Source organism: Suncus etruscus, chromosome 9 (assembly GCF_024139225.1).
Source record: "Suncus etruscus isolate mSunEtr1 chromosome 9, mSunEtr1.pri.cur, whole genome shotgun sequence".
Lineage (NCBI taxonomy): Eukaryota > Metazoa > Chordata > Mammalia > Eulipotyphla > Soricidae > Suncus > Suncus etruscus.
Window position 1 is genome coordinate 94,145,362 of NC_064856.1, and position 13,167 is coordinate 94,158,528.

The 13,167-nt window shown below is 50.3% G+C and overlaps 1 protein-coding gene across 2 annotated transcripts in view; it reads left to right on the forward strand.

Moving 5' to 3' along the window:
* Positions 1-9,140: 9,140 nt before the first annotated feature.
* The window catches only part of CD82 (CD82 molecule), a 42,230-nt gene continuing 38,203 nt past the window's right edge, over positions 9,141-13,167 (forward strand). For both annotated transcript variants that reach the window (XM_049779887.1, XM_049779888.1), the window contains exon 1: positions 9,141-9,270. The gene's annotated coding sequence lies outside the window, so the exon portion shown is untranslated. The remainder of the gene's footprint in view (positions 9,271-13,167) is intronic.

Sequence of the window (13,167 nt, forward strand, 5' to 3'; positions counted from 1 at the left end):
GATTAGGACATTTGAGATACCTAGTGTGGTAAATTGGGAGGGGAACAAAATTTGAGCAAGGTTCAGATGCCATGCATGCTAACAGACTTAGATTTTTGTCTAGGCTAGGGCAACTAGGCACCATAGAAAAGTTTGGAGCAGGAACAGAAAATTGCACTTTGTTAAAAGGATTGCTGAGAGAGAAAGTAGGATAGTTGAACGGTGGTTATATTCATGTAGAAAAAAGACAATGGAGGATGAAGTGGGTTGGAAGTGGCATAACTCAGATAGAAAAGTTCAGTTGTATTTGGGGCAGAAATGACTGGGCACACTAAGGGTACACTTGAGGAAAGGGAGTGGAGTGCATCCAAAACTAGAAAATTCAAAGGTGTGTTCTAACATTTGGGCTGTGATAGATGATACTCTGACTTACTGAGATGAAGAAGGCTGGGGCACACAGGTGGAGCAAAAGGCAGAAGGTAACAAGAGATCTGTGTGTGGTTACTCATGAGACAGGACAGTCATAAATGGAACATGAGTATGGGAACTGTCAGATAAGATCTGGAGTGATAAATTTGGGTGGCATCTTCTTAGGAAAAGTCAACTATGACTGGAAGAAGAGAGTCATAATTCTATACCCAGACAAAATGAACTCAATATTACCATCAACACCACCAATGTCAACACCATACCCATAATCAAGGATACAATCAATTCAGTACATTATTGGTAGTATCATCACTCACTACCAGCACTACCATTACAGTGAATGATGACACCACTGTCACTTAGATTATCATACCACTATCATCACCACCACCACCATGACCACCATCATTACTGTTGTATATGAAAATAAGATTATTCTTTGCTTGTAGACACCTTCCAGGTGGGGGCGCTGTTGAGAGCCGAATAAATAGCTTGGGTGCCAGTGTTCGGGGTCTTTGGCCAGAGTTGGCTGGCTGGCTCGAGGTATGTTTTGGAGCTAGCAGCAGGCTGACAAAGGACTCTCTTCACCCAACCTTTTACCCCTTAACCCTCCTGTCTGTGTGGATTATTTGCTGCGGATAAATATTACCAAGGTCTCCCCCCAAAAGGGGATGGGGATCAATTTCTCATTCTGGGAGCTCTTTGAGGATTCACAAACAACCAATAAAAGAGTAAATGGGACCCAACAATTACCACCATCACCACAATCTCACCATGATAACTGCCACCATTAATACAGAGCAGTGGGGTTGCAGAAAGGAGATATTTGTTACCACAGCATAAACTCACCTATGCTGACTAATGCAGATACAGGGAAGTTCTGGAAGGGATCTCAGATCTCTGCTAGCTCCTATTCTAGATTATCTGAATCTTTCTCAGCCAAGGAAACAAGATAGAGCAGACCCACCCTGCCACAGGGAGGCAAGCAACAACCCTGATTGGAGTCAAGCACAGCCACTCGGCAGCTATGAGCCAGAACCTAGCTGGCTGAGTTTTTACATCTTTCCCTCATGATGGCCTCCAAAGGGCTTCGTAGGGCCTAGGGAGCTCAGCCTGCCCGTGCCTGGTAGGCAGTGTCCCTTCTATCCCCAGAGTTGCGTTGACGTCGCTTTCTAAACAGGAGTCCTCTGTTAGGAGACAGCATGTTCTCCACACCCCTTAACCCCCTGCAAGTGGGTCTGGGAGCTCATGTGCAGCCTCCTGGGAGACAGTGAGTAGCTGAGGTCTCCTGGCATTGGAAAGAGGATGGCTGGAGGCCAGGAGATGCTCAACTGGCTGAGCGCAGGCTTTGTTTGCCAGCCTGGGTCTATCCAGCCCCAGCACAGAGCTGTGTGTGTAGTCTCTGGGTGTGGGCCCTAAAGAAAGAAACAAAGTTGACAAAATATCACACACAAAAATATATCTCACAAACAAAAGCAAAGCAAGGTTCAGAATGGAAAGGAAAGGAGGCTGGCCCTCTGTGGGGTGTTTATCTCAGCCCTGAATCCTGAGACTGTGGGTGATGATTCCGTGGGAGATTCTGTGGCCACTAAATGTGATAGCTTTGAAGAATCGGCCACTAAGTGTGCCCAAGAACAGTTCCAAATTCACGGCACCGTGAGGCCCAGGCGTCTCTGGCCACACTCCTCAGGTGAGCAAAGGCCAGGAGTGGGGGAGATGGAGAAGCCCTGAGTTTCCTAGCTGGGCTCTGCAGGAACTCGTGGGGTCTCATCCCTGATTTCAGGTCTGAGTCTCAATCTCAGTCAACAGCTCAGGGGCTTTACAGATGCCTTTTTATTTAAGTACTTATGTCAAATTCATTTTATGGTATGTCTGATCTTGAGGGATCACAAACAATAGTGCTCAGGCATCACTCATGGTGGTGGTCAGGTTTCACTACTGACAGTGGACCATATGGGGTGCCAGGGATTGCACTCGGGTCAGCAGCATGCAAGGCAAATGCCCTATCCACTGTACTATCACTCTGGCCCCACAAATACCTTTTTATGTGGTGGCCATACCGGCAATGCTCAGGGGTTATTCCTGGTTCTAAGCTCAGTAATCACTCCTAGTAATGTTTGGGGGACCATATAGGATGTTGGGGATCAAACCCAGATTGGCCATGTGCAAGACAAGCACCCAGCCTGCTGTACTATCACTCTAACACCATGTGTGCCTTTTAATACTTTTCCGTGAACCCACCAGGTTCCCTGTACAGTGATGGCCATGGTGTAGTTTCCTATGTACTGTATGTATAGAGGGAGCAGTTTGAGTTATATCTGAGAGTGCTGGGGGAGTCACAACTGTCAGCGTATAGACCAGGGGTCCTCAAACTTTAAACAGGGGACCAGTTCACTGTCCCTCAGACCATTGGAGGGTCTGACTATAGTAAAAACAAAACTTATGAACGAATTCTTATGCACACTGCATATATCTTATTTTGCAATGAAGAAACAAAACAGATACAAATACAATATGTGGCCCACGGGCCATAGTTTGAGGACCACTGGACTGTATAGCTTGAAAGGGGGGGCAAAGAGATAGCATGGAGGTAATGTGCTTGCCTTGCATGCAGAAGGATGGTGGTTTGAATCCCAGCATCCCATCTGGTCCCCCAAGCCTGCCAGGAGCGATTTCTGAGCATAGAGCCAGGAGTAACCCCTGAGTATTGCCGGATGTGATTCAAAAACCAAAAAAAAGAAAGGAAGGAAGGAAGGAAGGAAGGAAGGAAGGAAGGAAGGAAGGAAGGAAGGAAGGAAGGAAGGAAGGAAGGAAGGAAGGAAGGAAGGAAGGAAGGAAGGAAGGAAGGAAGAAGAAGGAAGGAAGGAAGGAAGGAAGGAAGGAAGGAAGAAGAAAGAAAGAAAGAAAGAAAGAAAGAAAGAAAGAAAGAAAAAAGAAAGAAGAAAGAAGAAAGAAAGAAAAGAAAGAAAGAAAGAAAGAAAGAAAGAAAGAAAGAAAGAAAGAAAGAAAGAAAGAAAGAAAGAAAGAAAAGAAAAGAAGAAAGAAAAAGAAAAGAAAGAAAGAAAGAAAGAAAGAAAGAAAAGGGGTCAACTAAGAAATCCCTGAAAACCCTCTGTCTTATCTCATTGGCCCTTGTAATTAAATCATTTCATTATTAAATAAGAATCACCAAGTCCTTGAGTTCTCTAGACCCTTAGAGACACTCCAGGGCAATCTATAAGGAACAATCTGTCAGGGCTACACCTGACATGGCTCCTTGCCCATGGGAGCTTGGGTGGAAGAGGAACCTACAGTAAATGGCTGCTAAAGAGGCCTTATCGTGGAGACCAGAGAGATAGCATAACAGTAGGGCATTTGCCTTGCACGCAGCTGACCCAGGACAACGGTGGTTCGGTGGTTTGGGTGGCATCCCATATGGTCCCCCAGAGCCTGCCAGAAGCGATTTCTGAGTTCAGAACTAGGAGTAACCCCTGAGCCCCACTGGGTGTGACCCAAAATACAAAAAAAAAAAAAAAGAGCCTGCCTTCCTTTGGTACTCAGAGTTCAGCTCTTCTTGACTCCAGGACTGTGTAATCCCATGAGGAACCCCCCATACCCCATCCCTCTTCCTGACCCACCATTTTCCTTTTCTTGCCGGCTTTTCCTCGCTGGCTGCCCTGAGTGCTCTGGACAGCAGAGGGCGATAGATGCTCGTTTTGGAGAGAGGGGTGAGCTGCAATGTTTGTTTCTCGCTGTTTGGAGAAATGGAGAAATGACTCAAGGACCTCTGACAAAAAGAAGTGTGTGTGTGTGTGTGTGTGTGTGTGTGTGTGTGTGTGTGTGTGTGTGTGTGTGTGTGTGTGTGTGTGTGTGTGTGTGTGTGTGTGTGTGTGTGTGTGTGTGTGTGTGTGTGTGTGTGTGCTGGAGGGATGGCTTCAGGGGCTGAGAGAGAGCATGGTTGATATGCAGGCATGCAGGAGACCCCAGTTTGATCCTTGGAATCACATGGTCCCTGATCACACCACCAGGAGTAACCCCAGCCCCAACCAAATAGCCTCTGAGCACTGCCAAGTTTTGGGCTAGCACAAAACAAAAGAACAGAAGTGCAAATGATGGCTGCACGCTGTGACATACTCTTGGAGGTGTAGAAGACTCAGGGAAGGTGCTTAGAAAGCGAGTAGAAACCATACAGCTGTAACATACTTTGTACTGGTTCCGGAGAGAGAGAGAGGAGATAAAGTGGGGGTGTATGTTTCCTCGCAAAAATATCTGGACTCCCTTTCAATCTCAAACCCAGGCTGCAAACTCAGGGGCCTGGCCCAGGGAAAGAGGAATAAGAAAAGTGGGTTCGGTGGGTGCTAGAGTGGTGGGAACTGAAGCCAGCAGGTGCTCAAATATTACCACTACAGAGGGCATCTGAGCCCAGCTTCTGCTACCCTAGGAAAAGGCTCCTCAGGGTGCTTGGGCTTCTCTCCAGTTTAATAGTACATTGAGATGCTAATGTGAAAGTTCCTGGTTTTGCAATGCTGATGACAAAGTCAAAACGTTTCCAATGCAGCAATTTGCTGCTAGGAGTAAGAGTATTTATACCTTGGGAAAGTCCACTTCACTGGTTTCTCAGGCCACCAAAGTTTCTTGTGTTTGTGGTGGTGGTTTTTCTTTTTTTAATTTGAAAAAAAAAAATTTTTTTTTTTTGTACTTTAGGCCATGTCAAAGCCTAGGACTCCCATATGCAAAACATGCACCCCACTGAACTGTTTCTCCAGCTCCATGGTGCTCTGGTTAACCTCAGGCCCCATTCAGAGAAGGACCCCACACTGGTTTTTACGCAGCTGGGAAGGGGCTGGTACCCAAAGGCAGCTCTCTCATCTGTACCCAGCTTTCTTCTATCTCAGGGATTTCCCAAGAATCCTGGGAAACCAGTAATAAATAGACCCTTTGAGGGGTTTCCAGGATAGCTGCTCCCTGCACCCTGCTCCTCCCTTCTTCCTGCTCTTTCCTCCTCCTTATTGCTCCCAGCTCCTTCCTACTTCCTGCTCCTTCCTAATTCCTGCTTTCCTGAGGCTCCAGCAACATTGCCTGGGATTCAAGGAGAAACCCAGCTCAGAGGGTTTAGGGCTGGGATTTTTTCTCTGTCAGACCAAAGGACAGGCTGGGACATTGTGGAGCCCATTCAAAAGCAGAAACCCCTTGAAAATGACAAGACTGAGGGAACCTTTGTTTACCATGTCCTGGCGGAAAGACAGAATATGGAGCCTCCCAGGGGCCTACTCCGGGCCTCCCAGGAGAATAAACAACCTGTTTCCTGCTGGGACAAACCTGACATTGAGCATTTCAATAAAACTCAGCCACAGGAGCCAGAGAGAGAGCAGCAGGCTAGGCACTTGCCTTCACTCGGCTGACCCCATATGATTTCCAGAGAACTGCCAGGAGTAATCCCTAAGCACAAAGCTGAGCCGTGAGTAATACCTGAGCACTAACAGGTGTGGTTCAAAATCTAAACAAAAAGAAAAAAAGATCTCTCAGCCACAAAGAACCAGAGCAGATAGGGCATTTGCCTTGTACACAACCAACCCAGGTTCAATTCTTGGCATCCCCATATAGTCCCCTGGAGCAGGAATGCTTCCCGAGGGTGGAATCAGGAATAACTACTGAGCATCTCTGGGTGGCCCCCCCAAACAAAACAAGGCAGCTACAGAGGGCAAAGGATGGTACAGTATTTATAGTACATGAGCATGTACCCAAACTAAGTAACTGAGTTCAATTCCCAACACCACCTGGTCCCATCCAAGCATTGCTGGCTAAGTGCAGCCCCGGAGGTTCCAAGCACTATCCGGGTAGCTTGGATATTCCCAAACCATGAGGGCCAGAGCAACATAGCATTCCCCTCTGGTCCTTGCACTGAATCCAGGGGTTGACTGAGGATCACTAGTGATTCTCCTAGAACTCCGAAGATTACTTATAAGGTGTCCCTTTCCTCACACCTTCTAATCACCAAGTGGCAATAATTCTTCACTGAGTATGCCATGGACAGTCTATCTCATGTGGAATTCTGAAGTGTGGGCACACTGTATACAGAGTGGTTCTGTGGAAGCTTCTACAAGGTAACCACTTCCAAGGAGCCACAGAGAATGGAAAAGGTGCCCGGGGTGCATGATAGCTCCAGAACAGGCCATCTCTGATGGCCCCAGGACTTCCATCTCTGATGGCTACAGCTGCCAGCACCTTAATCTGGAGTGACAGATAGGGCAGGGATAGGATAGATAGGACCACAGGGATCAAATGTCAACCAGGAGATGAGAATTTGTTGCAGGGACCCAGCTGTCTTGCCCACTGCCAATCAATCACCTCCCAAACAGCCCCAGCATAAGGGGGCCATAAGGTAACATGAAGTAGAGGTTTTTTGGGGGAAGGGACTGTTTAGGAACCTAAACCCAAGAAACAGCTGCATGTGGCTCTCTAAGCCTGTCCCAGAACTAGCCTCAGGAACATCTTCTGACCACCTGCTACGTTCTTGGCCCCTGACAGGAAAGATGGGGTCCCTGGGTAAGAGGGAGGGTGGGAGGGGCACCATTTGTCACTGCAAGTGTCCATAGTCCACCCCTCTGACTTGGTATAAAGAATCTGAAGCAGAGACTCTGTACTGGGAAGATGCATTTATTAAGCACCACCAGGGGATGAAGAGCGCATGCCAATCTTAGTCCTTAGCAGCCACCCCTGGGACTGCTGAGTGTGCTTGGACTTTCCTTGTATTTTGTTTAGTTTTTGTTTTGAGTCACACTCAGGGAAGCTCAGCAGTTATTACTCCTGGCTCGCTCGGGGGAACATATGGTATTGAGGTAGATCAGCAGCGTGCAAGGCAAACACCCTGCCCAGTGTACTAAGTCTCCAGCCTTAGTGTGTGTTGTTATTATTGTTATTATTGTTGCTACTGCTGCTTCACCTTTATTCCCAAAGGCTGACCATGGACAAAGTCCATCAGGTTCCTCAGAGGTTGCCTTGGTCTGTGCAAACCGGTCTCAATGCTGCATGGAGATACCCACTCATGTTTCTCAGGCTTGTGTGTAAGCCCCAGTCACCTGAAAGTCTTTATGCTCTTCATCCACCTGTGATTGGCCCACCCTCAGCTGATAACACCACACACGTCTTAGATCAGAGCTGGAGAAACTGGGTACCACAGAGTCTAGGTTCTCCCCCCAGACATTCTGGTGCAGGGGAAGAGGGTGGGGGGCAGGGCACATTCCTACCAAGTCCCTCAATTGCACTTGAGGCACCACCACAAAGCTGGGCTGGGATCCAGCTCCCACCTACTCCCCCCACCCCAGCCATGGGCCTGTAATTCTTCCCTCCCCACAATGGAGCTCCTGGGAGAGAAAGAGCTTTGTCAGCAGCCAGGTAAAGGGCCTGCTCCCACCCCTGTGGGCTGATCCCAGGCCCTGGGGAATGCAGATGTCTCGAGATCTTTGGTGACCCATCTTAAATTCTCCACCACTTCTCCAGGAGAAAGCCACATTCTGACCTTAACCCTCCCACGCCTCTGCCTCTGGGACCTCAGACAGCCTGGCTGCCCCAACAGCTGGTTCTCCCAGCTGGCCTCTTTTCCAAAGGCCAGTCCAGGCAGGCAGGGGCAGCTGCAGGCCTGAGATCTGGAGTCCAGGGCTAGCTGGGCTCACCTCCAGTGAGTGACTCAGAAACCACACTTCCCCTTTAGCTCTCCCTTAGGTTGGTCATGGGGCAAAAGCATCCACTGCCCAGAGCTGCGAACTCAAGTGCCTGGTACATTTTTTTTTCCCAGCAACTGGCAGTGAGTCCGTCCCCTCTGGCGAAGGTCCAGTCAGTGGTCACTGCTCGAAACCGCCTCCTTGTAGAGGCCTGCCTTGGAAGGAGAAACACTTGCAGGCTTACATAGGCTGTAGCAGGGTTGTGCCCGGATATACCCACCCTGGAATGCCAGGGTGGGGCCTAGCCTGCCAAAGGGCTTGGGGTTTGCTTTGCAGGACAGGGATTAAGGAGTCCTGGAGGTGGAAGGGACACGCCTGGGACGTGACTACATCCTAAGAGGACAAGAGTAGGCGGAGAGCAGACTATTTAAAGGAGGGAGGGTCTCCAGGGCTAGAGACCTGGGAAGAACCTGGGAAGAAATAAAGATCTGGGGTCGTTTGCCTTGCATGCAGAAGGATAATGGTTCGAATCCCGGCATCCCATATGGTCTCCCGAACCTGCCAGGAGCGATTTCTGAGCGTAGAGCCAGGAGTAACCCGTGAGTGCTGCTGGGTGTGACCCTAAAAACAAAAAAAAAGGAAAGAAATAAAGATCTGCTGCTGAGCGAAGAAACATTTAGAAAATAAAGTGAGAGCGGTATTCCTATACAAAAGGACTCCAACGCCTAGCAAGGGGAACCCCCAGGGGCACAGCACCTCGGGGACAGGTACGCAGCGGAGTTCAGCTATAGCACCTGCTCGACTAGGAGGCCCGGACTGACTGATAAACACGGCAGCCCTAAGGGGGCGGGGCAAGGGGCGGGGCCATCCTCTCGCGAACTTGCGACAGGATTGGCCAACGCCACGAAGGGGCGGGTCCCGTTCCAGTTCCGCCGGAGGCGGGGCGCGCCAAGTTAGAGTAGAAACGCCATAAGTGGGCGGGGCCAGGCTACATTCTGGGGGCGTGGCTTCAGAGCATATTCAGGGGCGTGTAGGGGCGGAGCCTCCGAGAGTGGGCGGAGCCTGACCCAGACTTTTGCATTCTGCAGCCGCCGGGAGGCAGACGATCTAGTTCGCAGGGAAAGAGCCCAGGATTGCTGCGCAGTCAGTCGGACGCTATCTAAGTCGGAGCAAGCAAGCGGCGGACTTCGGACTGGTGCAGTCCAGCAAAACTGCAGAACAGGTGAGAAGGGGCTCTGGAGAGGAGGCGGGGAAGCCGGCCGGCAGCGAAGTTAGTTTTTGTGTCCCACTGCCTGAGCCTGCCTGGAAGACTTTCTCTCCAAACAAGTGACAGGTCGGCCGGGCCAAGGAGGAGGCAGCTGTGTGAGTGAGAAGGCACAAACGTTTCTGGGTCCTATCCCAGTTGGTCTGGTTGTGCCAGGCACCAGCTGTTTGTGCCTCTGGACCCGGACCCCGCCCCCTTATTCCCACTCCCACCTCCTGATCCGACTGGGATTCATTCGGGTTCCAGGGGAGGAGGCAGGCAAAAGCAATTGCAAAGTGCCAGGTTCCGGCTGCCCTTTTTCATTCTTAACCCTGGAAGGTGAGGACAGGCAGGTGAGAGCCAGCTGCAGCTCAGCCACAGATATCTAGATCGCCCTGCTTAGATTGCACTTTCTGAATGCAGAGTGCCTCTGGGCAAAGCGAACTCGAGTGCCTGGACTGCGTAGGGAAACTTCAGACGGGGTTGGAACACTCACAAGGCAGTGTGAGGGCTCTGGACAACCAAATCTGGGTTCCCCACCTCTGAAACCTTTGTATGACTTCAGGATATATGAGCAGTGAGGGGGTTATCATATTCTCTTCTCCCTAGTCCTTAGGACTCTTCCAGGTGCATGATTCTGGGGCAACAGGGAAAGACTCTGGCAAGTTCTGCAACTCCTAGAATCCCAGGAGATTTAACTGCAGCTTAGTCGAGTTAGTTCTTTGAATTGGAGGTATTCCGCCCCAGTGGAAGTTGGTGCTCTTGGGCCCTGGCCATGGGGAGCTGGGGAACCCAGTTCCGTGATCAAAAGCTTGGACCTTGGCACCCAACAGGACTTCGATCCCACCTTCCCTCCAGGTGGTTACTGCTTCTGTAAAATGGAACCTGGGTACTCCGGGGTCACCTGGACAATTGCAGAGAATATTGTACATGTGGTCTTGCACGTGATTGTCACTCTCCCCCGGAAAGACTGGCTTCCTGTTTGGGGATGAACTCACTGATAAGGGATAAGGGGTGGGGTGAATTATGGGGCGGGTGGGATCCAGGGATCTGGTCACAGCCCTTCCTGATCCTGTGAGCTCCAGGCCCTGTCCCCTCTCCCCCTGTCTCCAGCATTCTTCTGCCTACTCAGGAGTGGGGGAGCACACAGCTGGACCCAGAGTGGCTGTATTCTTGTTTAGATTGCTGGAGGTTGGTGATTGTCCCATGTGCACTGATAATAGTTACTGAGTACCTGCTAGAAATTAGATAGTTAGGGGAGACATAGTTGATTCTAGATCTGGGCTCTTCCCTCATCTTTTATTTGGGGAATTGGGAGTGGGGGTGGAGCTGCTAAACAATGTTCAGGGTCATTCCCAGTGACAGAATCCCGGTCACCTGGTGCTACTTGGCCATAGGTCACCTGAGCCACACCCAGGGAATCCTCTGGGGGATGTGTGGAGCTGTGGATGGTGCTCAGGACCCCTATACACTAGACATGCCCTCCAGCCTGCAGTCTCTGCCTACATTTTTTGTGGCTGATGGCAAGTTGCAAGGCTCTGGGTCAGGCTGGAGGTGTCTTTGCAGGCCTATGCTGCCCGTTCAGTTCTAGCCATGCGTTGGGCTGGGACAGTGGTGCAGGGCCATGAGGATACCAGTTTACACCTGCTCAGGCAGGACTGAGTGTCCAGGGAGACTGACAGTGCTGCCTGCTGGCTGGTACCTGCAGCTGCCCCTGGGATCAGGCATCTACTTAGGAATCAGCTGTAAAAAGGACAGTGCAACAAGGTCTGGTCTGATCACAGGTTGTGTTGACTAGAGAGGGGGAGAGAGAGTGAGAAAAGAAAGAGAAAGTGTATGTGTGTGCTTAGAAGTGAGACCCTGTTTGAGAAACTGGGACAGGGAGATGGGGGTTTCCTGAATTGGTGAGGCCTAAGCAGGACTTTCTGCCTGGCCTCCCAAATCCTCATTGGACTTGGATCTTTAAGCATTCTTTCTTTTTTTTTTTTTTGGTTTTTGGGCCACACCCGGTGACGCTCAGGGGTTACTCCTGGCTATGCGCTCAGAAGTTGCTCCTGGCTTGGGGGACCATATGGGACGCCGGGGGATCGAACCGTGTTCCGTCCAAGGCTAGCGCAAGCAAGGCAGTCATCTTACCTCTTGCGCCACCGCCCGGCCCCAAGCACTCTTTCTTTAAGCATTTGAGAGGCATAAGTTCAGAGTGTGTGCATGTGTGTGTGTTTGTGCGTTTGTGCAGTGCGTGTGCATGTGATTTCATGCAGAGTGCAGTGCAGGGTAGTTGGTGGTTTCCATGGGGAGAGATTCATTTCTGACCGTGCTCACTAAACTGCTTGTGGAAAGCCTTTTCCACTCCCCACATGATAACTGCTATACCACCTCATACACACACACACACACACACACACACACACACACACACACACACACACACACTCAGTTGCCTGCAGTACTGACTGCCTTAGGCAGGATCACCATGACTGCCGGGAAAGATGTGATGCAAGGACTAGTTTCTTGGAGGAGGTGTAGAGTTTGGGGGAAGGCCCGGAGGATCCCAGTTTCAGCAACCAGTGATGAGATGACATTGGGATAGAGGAAAATGCGCAGGCGCAGGCCAGCTCAGAGGGTTCTGGAGATTCTGCAGAGACATGTGGGCTGGCTGGAGGAGCCGCACAGGCTGGGGTCAGGGATGCCATGGGTGCCAAGCTCTAATGTTTGTGCTTGAGGTACAGAAGTTGGGAAGTCATGGCAGGTTTGAGAGCAGGACTAAAAGAAGCTGGGATTCGGATATGCTGGTCTGGGGATTCCAGTTGTCCAATTGTCCATGGAGCAGTTCCCCAGAAGAGGGAAGAAGGGCCTGAGAGGGTGCTGTGGGGTACCTACAGCTGGGAGACAAGGCAGGGCCCTAGCAAAGGGGTAGGAAGAGAGCCTGGGCAAGCAGGACAAGAAGCAAATGTGCCAAGGGGAACCCTGCATAGCTTTCTATGCCTCCACCCAGCCTAGACCCTGCTGCATGTCTGGGACTCATGATGATGAGTGCTACAGAGTATTCATCACTGTGAAGGGGGTGACCCCCCCCCAAGGTCAGTGGGGGAGGTCCCAGGACTTGCCAGGAAACAGAGATGATAGAGGAATGGGAAGGAGGCAGTGGTTTAGGGTATAGGGAGGTGGGGAAGAGATGCTGGGTGCTTCCTCCCTAGCCTCCCCCAGGAAGTGTGGGGGTGAATGACACATCCACCCTGCATTTCCTGGACATGGATGGATGGGTGGGGAGATCAACAATCCCTGGGCACTTCAGAACTTTCTCTTTTATTTTTGATTTTGGTAACATCTGGCAGTGCTCAGGGATTACTCTTGGCTCTGAGCTCAGGAATCTGTCCTGGTGGTGCTTGGAGGAACCATATGGGACTCCAGGATCAAATGTAGGTCAACCTCATGTGCAAAGACAAGCACCCTACCCATTGTACTATCTCTAAATCCTTATTTTTCATTCTATTTTTAAAAATATGTTTTAAGGAGTGGGGTTGGACCTCAACCAGCAATGCTCAGGGGTTACATATGGCTTTGTACTCAGGAATCATTTCTGGTGATGCTCAAGAAACCCAATGGGATGCCAGAGTTCATCCGTGTGCATGGCAAGTGCCCTCTCCATTATACTATTGTTCCTGGCACTGGAGGTCTGACTTTTGAGTCATAGCCTATCCCAAAACCCGGACACACACTTCTGGAGACCCCCTGCTTCACCCTAACCCCAGCTTAGAAGATCCAAGTTCAGAGTCTTCCTTGGGAGATGAAGCTTTCAGGCCAGTGGTCATCCTGGGTTGGGCTTGACCTTGACACCTAGTTCCAGACCACTCCAGCCATTTCCTCCACCACAGG